The following is a 14,214-nucleotide window of genomic DNA, read 5'->3' on the forward strand; positions in this document are numbered from 1 at the left end:
TTTTATTTTATTATAAATCCTTTTTTATATTTATTTAATTTTTTAATTATATGTAGTCCTTCGTAATGGCACCCAGAGGGATGAATGCTAGAAGACGCTCAATCTTGTGTGCTGACTTCCAGAGTAGACTGTGAACCATTTTGAGCAGTTCGTACAAGTCTGTTGAACCTATACCAAAATAAAATAAAATGAAATATTAGAGAAATGTAATGTTTGATAATTTTTAAATGTAAAATGTGATTTTTAGTAAATAAATCTAATATAATTATTCATCTACCTGGAATTGTTAACAATTTTTTAATTTCTAGGGAGCCCGACGCGTAGCCATAATTTTCTTAAGATGAAACACCTTGGAATCCTAGTTCAATCTTGTACCAAAATTTCAAAGGTATAAATCTGCGAACAAAGCATCGAACAACAGTACCCTGTTTATTTAAGGATTTTAGGACATCGGTACTTTGTGTACTAGCCAAAAGCTTAAAATTTTAAGATATATTAGCTGACTGTTTAATCAGTTTAATGCTTCTGAAAACAGAAAATAGTGGTACAAGTCAGCCATTGTGACGGCTATCTTTGAATTTCGAGATGTTTTACCTTAAATATCTCGCAGGCTACACATTTTTTGTCATGTTCGGTTATTCATTTTTCAAAACTATCATGTGACGAGAGAATATTGAATCAGATTGGTTCAGAGATCTTCCGAAACGTTTATGACTTAAGACAAGCATTTCAGACAAAAAACTTCCCACGAATCGAGATAGGCGATTACTTTTCAGGTGCACGCCTAGTCCTCATTACAGAAATTTCAGGAAGATTCTTTGCTCAAGCTGCAATTTATGAATTATGTGTATTGCGCGATTAGGGTGTTTTATGTATTTTGGACAGAGCGTTACGCGTATATAATTTGGCCATCTCCATTTGATTTTGCCGTAAATGGCCAAATTATATACGCGTAACGGTCTGTCCAAATTAATTTGATCACCCTATTCATCGCGATGGGGATCTTGAATTTTTTTGACGTTGGATAACGTCTTACGGCAACATATGGGGGTACAATTCAGAAAAACGAAAAATTGAGCATGTAACGAAAAATGGTCAGGTTTTGACCGCTAATAACTCAGTCGTTTATCGATAGATTTTCAATATTTATCCATGAATCGATTGGAAATTTATCTACGCGTCGATTCAAATGGAGGACCCTATTGATTATTAGCAACAAACTATTGAAATATCGTAAAACGTTGACCCCTTTCTTATCTAACCAATCACGTTCAAGCACATTTTTCGGTTCCGCTTCCCACTATAAAAGCGCACCGCACCCTGCTTCTTCCCTCATTCTTCTTTTTGCCGTCAGACTGTGAACACGGTCGGCGAGCAAATTTCGAGAGTCATTCGCGTCCTCAGTTCAGTTTTCAATAGGACGCGAATACAACACGCATTAGAACCGCAGAACCACGCATTTCGGAGCCGCAGCAACTGAAGCCGCTCATTTGAGTGCACCAGCCAGCATAATCGTTTTCGGCCAGAAATCGTCGCTACCAGCCAGTGCTCCGCTGTCATTGCCATGCGGGAGGCTAGCGCGGTCATTCTGGTTCATTAGATCGAGCGGCACAGCCGTCACCGTCCGTGTAATATTCCCTAATTTGTACGAGATGGCTGAAGAAAATCGACCAAAGCCGCTTGTTGAAGCGCACATCGTCATCAGCACCGCAAATCTCATCGGGCGAGGAGGATTGCAACCAGTGCGCCGTCAAAGTTTGTCTGTGTTACGCAAATTCAACAATTCAATCGGCACTTTTCAGAGCCAACAAATGTGTTTTAAAGAGTTGATTGTGTAATATTCTTTAATTTATTCGAGATGGCTGAAGAAAATCGACCAAAGCCGCCAAAATGTGTCCGTGTTACGCAAATTCAACAATTCAATCGGCCCTTTCCGGAGCCAACAAATGTGTTTTAAAGAGTTATTTGTATAATATTCCCTAATGTGTTTACCACATACTTGCTATAACCTCTTAATTCATCTCATAGCATCATACAATAGTTGATTTATTACGAATAATTGACAATACGGCAATTTGAAGCTGTTTCCGAGGATGCTGCTGCAGTACCGTCGGGTTGCAATAACAGCATAATGCTAATCTGTACATCCCTTACCCAGACATCAGTTTCATATAGCCTATTTCCCAGATAAGAAAACGAAGAATATGAAAGGAGGAGCATCACCTGCTATTCTAAGGGTATAAAGCATCCCTCCTTCGTTGAATCTGGTTTCAAGGGACGAATGACCTTCGGGTTAAAGTCCCTCTCAAACAACAACAACAACGAATCTGGTTTCATTCTGTTTTCGCTTTCGAGCTGGTAAGAGCTTCTCCAAACCTGCTCAGCTCCTCGCCACCAGAGGCAAGCTGAAGAAAGTCGACCAAAGCCGCTTGTTGAAGCGCACATCGTCATCCGCACCGCAAATCTCATCAGGCGAGGAGGATTGAAACCAGTGCGCCGTCAAAATGTGTCCGTGTTACGCAAATTCAACAAATCAATCGGCCCTTTTCAGAGCCAACAAATGTGTTTTAAAGAGTTGATTGTGTAATATTCCCTAATTTGTTCGAGATGGCTGAAGAAAATCGACCAAAGCCGCTTGTTGAAGCGCACATCGTCATCCGCACCGCAAATCTCATCAGGCGAGGAGGATTGAAACCAGTGCGCCGTCAAAATGTGTCCGTGTTACGCAAATTCAACAAATCAATCGGCCCTTTTCAGAGCCAACAAATGTGTTTTAAAGAGTTGATTGTGTAATATTCCCTAATTTGTTCGAGATGGCTGAAGAAAATCGACCAAAGCCGCTTGCTGAAGCGCACATCGTCATCCGCACCGCAAATCGCATCGGGCGAGGAGGAATGAAACCAGTGCGCCGTTAAAATGTGTCCGTGTTACGCAAATTCAACAACTCAATCGGCCCTTTTGAGAGCCAACAAATGTGTTTTAAAGAGTTATTTGTATAATATTCCCTAATGTGTTTACCACATACTTGCTATAATCTCTTAATTCATCTCATAGCATCATACAATAATTGATTTATTACGAATAATTGACAATACGGCAATTTGAAGCTGTTTCCGAGGATGCTGCTGCAGTGCCGTCGGGTTGCAATAACAGCATAATGCTAATCTGTACATCCCTTACCCAGACATCAGTTTCGTATAGCCTATTTCCCAGATAAGAAAACGAAGAATATGAAAGGAGGAGCATCACCTGCTATTCTAAGGGTATAAAGCATCCCTCCTTCGTTGAATCTGGTTTCATTCTGTTTTCGCTTTCGAGCTGGTAAGAGCTTCTCCAAACCTGCTCAGCTCCTCGCCACCAGAGGCAAGCTGAAGAAAGTCGACCAAAGCCGCTTGTTGAAGCGCACATCGTCATCCGCACCGCAAATCTCATCAGGCGAGGAGGATTGAAACCAGTGCGCCGTCAAAATGTGTCCGTGTTACGCAAATTCAACAAATCAATCGGCCCTTTTCAGAGCCAACAAATGTGTTTTAAAGAGTTGATTGTGTAATATTCCCTAATTTGTTCGAGATGGCTGAAGAAAATCGACCAAAGCCGCTTGCTGAAGCGCACATCGTCATCCGCACCGCAAATCGCATCGGGCGAGGAGGAATGAAACCAGTGCGCCGTTAAAATGTGTCCGTGTTACGCAAATTCAACAACTCAATCGGCCCTTTTGAGAGCCAACAAATGTGTTTTAAAGAGTTATTTGTATAATATTCCCTAATGTGTTTACCACATACTTGCTATAATCTCTTAATTCATCTCATAGCATCATACAATAATTGATTTATTACGAATAATTGACAATACGGCAATTTGAAGCTGTTTCCAAGGATGCTGCTGCAGTGCCGTCGGGTTGCAATAACAGCATAATGCTAATCTGTACATCCCTTACCCAGACATCAGTTTCATATAGCCTATTTCCCAGATAAGAAAACGAAGAATATGCAAGGAGGAGCATCACCTGCTATTCTAAGGGTATAAAGCATCCCTCCTTCGTTGAATCTGGTTTCATTCTGTTTTCGCTTTCGAGCTGGTAAGAGCTTCTCCAAACCTGCTCAGCTCCTCGCTACCAGAGGCAAGCTGTTGTACGAGATGGCTGAAGAAAATCGACCAAAGCCGCTTGTTGAAGCGCACATCGTCATGCGCATCGCAAATCTCATCGGCGAGGAGGATTGAAACCAGTGCGCCGTCAAAATGTGTCCATGTTACGCAAATTCAACAACTCAATCGGCCCTTTTCAGAGCCAACAAATGTGTTTTAAAGAGTTATTTGTATAATATTCCCTAATGTGTTTACCACATATTTGCTATAATCTCTTAATCTCATTCCATCATACAATAATTGATTAATTACGAATAATTGACAATACGGCAATTTGAGGCTGTTTCCGAGGACGCAGCGTAGTTAACGTCATGCAATCGGGTCTTGTACACAGCCCCCTTTGATTTTTGTATAGAAATAAAAATAAATTAAAATATAAATTGCATGGCGCGTGAGAAATCTGAAACCCCCTTCCCCCCTGAAACTTTATGTAATAAATGGATGGCCCCTAAGGATATTATTTCCATCTATTAAATGTAAGGACTAAAGAATATGATTATCTCTGGGATTATTCATAAGGAACGGTCGCATTTCCCAAGTGATCCATTTTATTCATAATTTTCTTGTCAATTATCGCAGTCATGATCATTGATTAGTTGCGAGTTTGGTGATGCATTCCCTATTACGGACATCATTTTCATACTACAAACAGATCACCCAAAACTCTTTCTCTGTTTATTTGGAGAGCAAAAGTTACCGCCCATGCTTCTTCTTCCATCGACCGGTTCTATCGGTGTTGAAGTGTTAACCGAACCAACCAAATAATAATACTCAATATCCATAATAGATCAGAATTGACATGCAACAAATAGTTTGAAAATTGATTAGATTTTTAGATTTCTAGGTAAATCTTTCATAAGTTCGTGACGGTCCTAAATCAGGAAATAGAAGAAGCTAACGTTATCCAACGTCAACTTGGCGGTCGTATCTCGGAAACAACCTCTTACTTTTTTTTTAAAATGCTTGTAGATCGTCGCAGCTACTTCAAATCGTTTTGGTTTCTTCTGCACGATTATTCCTGATTGACCAAGCGAATATCGCGCAGAAGACACCAAAACTGTTTGGAATACCTGCGACGATCTACAAGCGTTTTATGAATAAGATCGCCGGCGCGAGAATTTTTCAAGCCACTCATATTATAAACGATAATAAATCAACTTTATTTGTAGTTATACAGGAATGCAAGCTTTATGTATACCGTTTATTTATATGTCTAAATTGCAGTTTGAGTAGCATGGTTACTTGAGATTTGGCTTAATTTAAGGCTTTTTAACATCTCTTCGCATTTAACTTTCTATAGAAATTATTTTTGAAACTCTAGGATATCCTGTAGGCATACAGAGATTTCGTGAGATTTACCTGATTATTATTTTTTTATTCCTTTTTCCTTATACGTAATATGCGTCTCTACGGATTTGGATTCCTCCCGAACTTCTGCTAGCTGGTTTTTCTGAATAGTTGGGTTCAATCCTGAAAAATAATAACATTAGTTATAACTGTATACAGATACTGATTGGATGATTTTTTATTGGTAGTACATGAAAATAACATCACGAGGAACCGCAGGAGAATTTTCTGGAGCAATTTGTTCAAGATTCGTAACTTGATAAATTACAGTAGTTATTTCTAAAGCAATTTCTGAGAATAATTCAGATTTCTTTTGTTTTTTTTTTCTCTAGAAAAAAGTTCTTGGGAAATATTAGGAAAAAAGATCGAAGAGAAGTCATTGCAACAGCAGAAGAAGAAATACATGGATTCCAAGGGAAACGATTAGAAGAGATTCTGAAAGCATTACCGAACAAATTTCTTGGTACCGTAATCTGGGGTAACATTGATCAGGTTCTTTGAATAATTAAAAAAAATCAGAGGGGGTTGTGTACAAGACACGACCTCATGACGTTAACTACGCCAAGTGATTTTCTGCATTTGAATTTTAGTCGATTGTCATAGTTGCAGCCTTCCTTTAGTTCAAACTCTAACATGATATCGTAACGGTCGCAACATTATAGATTTTCAATTGACACCCAGTATATTGCCGTAAGACGTAGTTAACGTCAAAAGAAGAATGAGCGAAGAAGCAGAAATTGGTCTGGTTTTATAGTGTGCTTCCCAACCCACGTGCTTGGTTGCGTAAGAAAGGGGTCGACATTTTCACAATTTTCGACAGTCTATCGTCAACAATCAAAAGTTTTCTTAATTTGAGTAAAATGTTGTATAAATTCCCGACCGATTGGTGGGAAAATATTGAAAATCTACCTGTAAATGGCTGAATTATTAGTATTCAAAATCTTACATAATTTCGTGACGGTCGCAACATTTAAGATTTTCAATTGACACCCAATATATTGCCGTAAGACGTAGTTAACGTCAAAAATCATTTAAAAATGTAAATGTTGCTAATTTAATATTTTTAAAACAACTACTGGCACCTATCGCTTGTGCCCTCCCCTTGGTTATGCGACCTTGCCGCGATGGGAGGGCATAATCCATTAGCCCATATGATGGAAACCAAAGGCGTAACCAAAGGCGTGGTATCACATTTTGGCATTTTTTGCTTAAAGCCGCGTCATTATTCATATGGCATAGACGCAATAATATCTCGGATGTGATCCAACGGACATTCTGCGTCATTGATAGAATTGATGCCCATTTCAAATAATTAATCTATTCGAAGTGGACCTTAATACTATTGGTGACGATCAGTTTGCCTTTTGCTAACCAGGATGATCCGTAGCCACTCTTACTATTAGCTAGCGAGAAACATCCTTATTATGTACGACGTAGGGAATATTACTTTGAGGAAAATGACTAGTAGATTCACTGAGTAGAAACAAGTGGCGACAATCTTATTTAAATATAGTTTTTACATTGCCATAATAATAAATACCTCTTTTGTAACATTGGTATAAATAATCTAATTCCAGCTTCGTTTTTGCAAAATTTACAAGTAGAAAGTAGGCGTTGTGAAGCATTGCATTTGCCACCGAAAAGTGAATCTTGTAGGAAACTGTAATAGACCCCTATAGTAACTTTAATCTTAAATATTCACTATAAAAATGACTACGGAAAGTAAGACGCTGAGATCGATCATTAGGGTTCACTTGCTAGGTTCGAGACATTGTTGAACAGGCAAGGAAAGTGACTTTTTTCTTTATGAACGTAATGACCAATAAATACTTTTAACAACAAAAAATGAAATTAACTAGATCTACTACTAAATAGCCTATTTTTGTTAAGACGAAAATTGACATTTAAGACTCTAATCTTACGTAAAAGACAGGATTAATCAGAATTGCACTTGAATGACAAATTATTCAAAACCATTTCGACTAGACAGTATTAGTAATGACACTACTACACTACTATTTCAAACAAATTCTGGTGGAGCTGCTGATTTTCACAATGCTTCCTTTTCTCAGACGCAAGGAAATATAAGTATTTTTCAAAAACTACCACGTCACGATACTAATAAAAAACAGTGTTCATGTGGGCACCATAGCCTAGTCCGTCTGAGTATTGGTCCTGGTAGAGGGGAAACTTGGCAAAAGCCAGACCGAGGGTTCAGCCTTGACAAGTTAAGCTGTCAGGCAGCTCCAACTGAACACCATACAAAAAAAAAACTACTGGCACCCATCGCTTGTGACTTTTTGTTTTTTTTTAAGTTTTAAGCATTTTTTGAAAAGTGTTTAAAGCGCTTTTTTGGTTTAGCTGATATAGGGCAACATTGATTGCCCAAGTGAACAATGTTCGGTAATGTTGAAAATGTCATTACTAAAATCATGGCCCCCTGAAACCGAATATGAAGACCGAACTTTTACAAGTCATTTACTTTTTTAGATAAGGTACCGCGGGGCAAGTGAGTAAATAGGGTAAATGAACATAATGTGTGTATTTTACTGAATATGTGAATTAACGTTTTAAACCCATGCCTAATCCTTTGGGGCAATTCAGAACATTACGATAGGGAAGAGTTTCCTGAGATTTTTCAACCATTATTGCATAAAAGATTAAAATATTTTTAACTTGTTAACTATAAATCCGCAACAAGTTAGAGGAGTGCAGTCTTATTTCGATATTTTTAGTGGAAAAAAGTTGCGGACAATAATTTTCTCTACCATTTTTAAGTTTCAGTTTCAAACTGAAATAAAAACAATTTTAAAATTAATTCGACGTAGACCTAAAAATAACGAAATTAAAACATTGTCAATTTTCTAATCACGTGGGGCAAGTGAAAAGTTTTTCATTAGGGATTGATTTTTTGCTTGCTCTTTAGGTGAGAGAAAAGCACGTGCTAATAATTAAAGAAACACTTTACTCAAAGCTATTAGAAATCATGAAACTTTTTTAAAAGAGTTTGCCAAACATTACGATATTAATGTGTCTACTTCGTACAGCCGATTGAAAGGAATACGTTGATTGAAAAGTTCAAATATAAAAGGAAACGCACGGAAATCCGTGGAATTTCTATGTAAGGCTAGTTAAAAACATAAAAATGGAGTATAGCTCTATCCACACGAAAAAGATTCTAAACACTTTATTGAAGGATTCCGTTCCTAAAACGGTTTCTCCCGAAATGTTATTCGACGTCATTTCCGACTTGCTTAGAAACAAATAACAAGCAGTGGAAATTCAACAGAGCCGTAGGCGAATTCCGGCGCGTATTTTCTTAGAAGAAAAGGAAATTTTCTTGTTTAGTAGTGGAAGAAAATGTCTTCTCTTCGAAGAAATTGTTCGCCGCAATTCACCTACTGAAATGCAATTGCAATTCCATGATATAAGAACTAACATTGAAAATATTATAGTTGTAATGTTGTCGAATCAATTGAACAAGAAATTTAAATGACTATAATACAATTTTTTTGTTAACAAGTTACTTATGTTATTGTTCATTAGAACTGCTTAACAAATGTTAAAGATAATAGAAATCGTAAATATAACTGTTAGTTTATCAATTTATTATTCAAAACTTATGGGGCATGTGAAAAGTAGGTATACATTTAAAAAATTTTTCTGTTTTTTTTTCAATTTTACATAAAACTCAATTTTAGAATACCGCTTATATTTAGTGGGAGTCAAATTAAAAAATATACACGACCTCATTTATTTCAACTTAACGTCTTTAGAATTTGAAGAGTCTCAACTATAGGATTTTCATTACCCACTTGTTCCACGGTACCTTATTTGAAAATTAAAAACCAAATAAAGCGTGGAATACGCCTAAATATAGGCAATTTACTAGAGCAATTTGGGATTCTTTATAGTAATTCGCTCTTTTTGCTAAATTGAACATAATTTGAAAAAATGACAACTAAATCGTTTTCGTTGATATTATTTTTAGTAATAACAACAATTTCTTTACGTATTTCATTTGCAGCATTCATGTGAGGCATGAATCTTCGGTAATGTAATCCATAATCATGGAAATCGTTGTTTTGAAAAGTTCATAAATTTGCGCATAAAAACAAAACTCAATTTTATCAAAAACCTCAATTCCCATAAGTTAATGAATTTAAGAACGAGAACCACCATTCATGCATTGTAAATGTGCCATCGAAAAATGTTGATTTGCACTTTTACGAGGGGGGTAAATAAATGTCAACCCGTTTTACAATAATAAAAATCTCATCAAGGTAAAAGCAAATCAGAATCGATTAATGAATCTTTGGCGAAAATTATAGAAGATTTCGGAAAAACTTCTGGTTATTTTTGAGAAAATTTTTGAAAGATTTCTTGAAATGAAACACAATGTTCGTCAGAGCAATAGTCGAAATATTTCTAAGGAGATTCTTTAACAAATTCTGATGAATTCTCTAATAATTCTATAAAAAATATGAGTAAAATCCTAACGGAACATGGACATTACTTGAAAGTATTACAGGAAAGTAATGGGGCTATCTAAATAATTTTTGAAGCTTTAAAAGAAAAGAAACTCTTTTGGAAATTATTGAAGAAACTAATGGAGGAATTTTTAAATAACTCCCGCAGGAATTTCTGGAGAACCTTCTGGATGAATTTGTGATAACTCATAGAACAATTTTTAAAGTAATTTCTTTGGAGAAATACATGACGAAACTCCTGATAAAATACTTGAAGGAATTATTGAAGCAATATTAGAAGAAAATACTGGCGGAAATTCTAAAGTAACTTCCTGGGGAAACTCCTGGTAGAATTCCTGTGATGAATTCCGGTCCTGGATGAATTTCAGGAGAAAATTCTGTAGGAATTTCCAGAGTTATTTTATTTTTAGGAATTACTGAAGGATCTTCTGATGAAATTCCTGTAGCAATTTAAGAACTCCTAGTGGAATTCCTGTAACAATTAGTTAATGAAATACTGGTGGAATTCCTGACAGAATTCCCGGAGGAATTCCAGGGGGAGCTCCTAGAGAAATTCCTGTCTTATTTTATGAAAGAATTCCATTTGGAATTTCTAATGGAATTCCTTGACTTCCTGTAGAAATTTATGAGAGAACACCTCATGGAATTGTTGAAGAGCAGGTTATCACACATCCTGCATTGGAGATATCTTCGTGTAAGAATTATAGAGGTTACGCTTAGCGAGTAAGATTGTAAATATGTATCCATGTTGTAAATATGTATCCAGATGTGGAAGACAAGGTGCTGCTGACATCGCAGCAATATCAGTCAGTAGTAGTCTGTAGTTGGAACGGATAGCCTTGTTTTTTTCAAAAGGAATCACTGTTGCAAATAATTAAAGAACTCCTTGTGGAATTTCTGAAGGAAATCCTGATGAAATTCTTGAAAATATCTTGAAAGATCCGCTGGAGGAATTCTTAGAGGGACTCCTAGTGAAATTCCTACATGAAATGCCGACAAAACTTATGGGAAGAATTTCGGAAGGAACTCTTGTAAAAATTCCGCTGGGAACACCTGAAGGAACTCCTGGAGAGACTCCTGAAGAAATTACTGGAAGAACTTGGGTAGAAATTTCTAGAGGATCTTTTGGATGAATTTCTAGAAACTTCTGGGGAAACTCCTAAACAACTCTTTGGAAAAATTCTGGAACGAATTCCTGGAAGAATTTCTGTAGGAAAACCTTAAGAAACTACGGAAGGAATTCCTGGATACTTTTGGAATAATTACTGGAAGAACTTATGAAAAAATAATGGAGGAACTCCTGAAGAAATTGCTAGAGGAACATTAGCAGGAATTTCTGGAGAAATTTTTGGAGAAATTCCTTTGGAAGGAACTCTTGGAGGAACACCTGTAGAAACTTCTGGAGGAAATTTTTGAAGACTTCCTGAAAGAACTACTGGAGGGATTTTTGAAGAAGGAATATCCAAAGAAGCTTCTGGAGGAAATTTTAAAGGAACTTATGGTGGAGTTGCAGAAGAAACTCTGGAAATTCTAGTGGAAAATCTTTGTGGAATTCTTGGGAGAGAACCGTTATTATTTCTAGGGAAACTTCTTGTGGAATTCTAGGGAGATACCACGATTAATTCATGGAAAAATTCCTGATAGAATTCCTCTAGTAACTTTTCGAAGAATTTGTGAAAAAGTGCCAGGAGCAATTCCTACAGGACTTCCTGAAGGATGTCCTGGATGGATTTCTGGGGAACTCCTGGGGGAATTCCTAAAGTTTTTTTTGAGTAATTCCTGTATTACTGAAGGGGGAATTTATGAAGCAATTTATAAAATAACTCCTGGTGGAATTTCTGACAGAAGTACTGTGACAATTTATAAAAGAACTATTGGTGGAATTTTCGAATCCAATCCTGGTGACATTCCTGGAGGAATTCTTGAAAGATTTTCTTAGGGAATTCTTGAAGAAACACCTAGTGGAATTCCTGGATAAAATCCTGGGGAACTACTGAAAGAATTCCTAAAGAAATTCCAATTGCACTTTTGGAGGAACTCCTGAAGAAATTTCTGGACGTATCCTGGATGAATTTCTGGGAAACTTCTGTAGAATTTTCTAGAAATATTTATTTAGAAATTTCTGAAGGAACTACTGATCGTATTCCTGAAGAAACTGCTGATGGAAATTATATGTATTAATTCATGAAAGAACTTTAGGTGAAATTCTCGGGGATGTTTTTGATGGAATTTCTGGTTGAATACCTGTGGAAACATCTTTGATGGAATTTCCCGTACAACTCATTAAATAATGTATGAAAAAGTTCCTGGCGCAATTGCTAAAGGAACCCTTGTATGAATTTCTGGAGGAAATCCTTTTTTTTTGTATAGTATTCAGTTGGAGCTGCCTGACAGCTTAACTTGTCAAGGCCGAACCCTCGGTCTGGCTTTTGCCAAGTTTCCCCCTCTACCAGGACCAATACTCAGACGGACTAGGCATTGGTGCCCACATGAACACTGCTTTTTTATTAGTGTTGTGACGTGCTAGTTTTTGAAAAGTACCCATATTCCCTTGGTTCTGAGAAAAGGAAGCATTGTGAAAATCAACAGCTCCATCAGAATTTGTTTGAAATAGTAGTGTAGTAGTCATTACTAATACTGTCTAGTCGAAATGGTTTTGAATAATTTGTCATTCAAGTGCTATTCTGATTATTCCTGTCTTTCACGTAAGATTAGAGTCTTAAACGTCAATTGTCGTCAAGTCTTAACAAAATTAGGCTGTTTAGTAGTAGTTCTAGTTAATTTCATTTTTGTTGTTAAAAGTATTTATTGGTCATTACGTTCATATATCCTTGAAGAAAAAAGTCACTTTCCTTGTCTGTTCAATTTCTCGAAACTAGCAAATGTACCATAATGATCGATCCCAGCGTCTTACTTTCAATAGTCATTATTATAGTGAATATTTTGAGTAAAGTTACCTTAGGCTTCTATTACAGTCTCCTACAAGATTCACTTTTCGGTGGCAAATGCAATGCTTCACAACGCCTACTTTCTACTTGTAAATTTTGCAAAAACGAAGCTGGAATTAGATTATTTATACCAATGTTACAAAAGAGGTATTTATTATTATGGCAATGTAAAAACTATATTTAAATAAGATTGTCGCCACTTGTTTCTACTCAGTGAATCTACTAGTCATTTTCCTCAAAGTAATATTCCCTACGTCGTACATAATAAGGATGTTTCTCGCTAGCTAATAGTAAGAGTGGCTACGGATCATCCTGGTTAGCAAAAGGCAAACTGATCGTCACCAATAGTATTAAGGTCCACTTCGAATAGATTAATTATTTGAAATGGGCATCAATTCTATCAATGACGCAGAATGTCCGTTGGATCACATCCGAGATATTATTGCGTCTATGCCATATGAATAATGACGCGGCTTTAAGCAAAAAATGCCAAAATGTGATACCACCACTACAGGTTACGCCTTTGGTTTCTATCATATGGGCTAATGTCAAGGTCCCATAACCAAGGGGAGGAAATTTCTGGAGGAAATCCTGGATGAATTTCTGAAGGAACTCTAGGTGAAATTTTTAAGAATTTCTGAACGAATTCCTGGTGAAATTCATAAAGCAATTTAAGAAACAGCTCCTGAAGGAATCTCTGTAGCAATTTATGAAAGAACCCCTGGAGGAATTTCTGAATGCAATCCTGGTAAAATTTCTGGATGAATTCTTGAAAGAAATACTTGGAATTCCTGGATAAAATCCTGGAGTACTCCTGGATGAATTCCTAAAGGAATTTCCAATGGAACTCATGAAAGAAACAATTCTGGAGGAATTTCTTAAGAAACTAATGGTCGAATTCCTATATTTCTGAAGGAATTCCTGAATTCTTGTAGGAATTCATGAAAGAACTAATGGTGGGATTCCCAGGGATATTCCTGAAGGATTTCCTAAAGGTGACCATTTTGGCTGGCCGCTTGCAGAGCCGTGTGATTGGCAAAGACTCCGTTAACATCGACTTTTACCACTTGGGAGGAATGCTGGGAGCTGGTAGAAGATGAAAGGACATTTTGTGAGGAAGATCCGAAGAGAAATTCTTTTACCTTAGCAACATCACCATTGGCTGCCTTCACCAATTCTTCAGTCGTATCATCAGACGCGTGTGGTTCAAATAACTTTTCCAAAAGTGCCGACAATCGTTCTCCATTTGTAGTAACAGCCGTTGATCCATCCGATGAAAATGC

At 36.9% G+C, this 14,214-nt stretch overlaps 1 long non-coding RNA gene across 2 annotated transcripts in view; it reads right to left on the bottom strand.

Moving 5' to 3' along the window:
• LOC110678857 overlaps window positions 1-14,214 on the bottom strand; it is a 15,551-nt gene continuing 1,337 nt past the window's right edge. Inside the window, exons 2-4 of one of the 2 annotated variants that reach the window (XR_002501994.1) lie at window positions 14,074-14,214; window positions 5,506-5,616; window positions 1-168 (exon numbers count right to left, since the gene is read on the bottom strand). This is a non-coding gene — a long non-coding RNA (uncharacterized LOC110678857). The remainder of the gene's footprint in view (window positions 169-5,505; window positions 5,617-14,073) is intronic. The other variant, XR_002501995.1, reaches the window with a different exon arrangement.

The sequence above is a fragment of the Aedes aegypti genome, chromosome 3, assembly GCF_002204515.2.
Source record: "Aedes aegypti strain LVP_AGWG chromosome 3, AaegL5.0 Primary Assembly, whole genome shotgun sequence".
Lineage (NCBI taxonomy): Eukaryota > Metazoa > Arthropoda > Insecta > Diptera > Culicidae > Aedes > Aedes aegypti.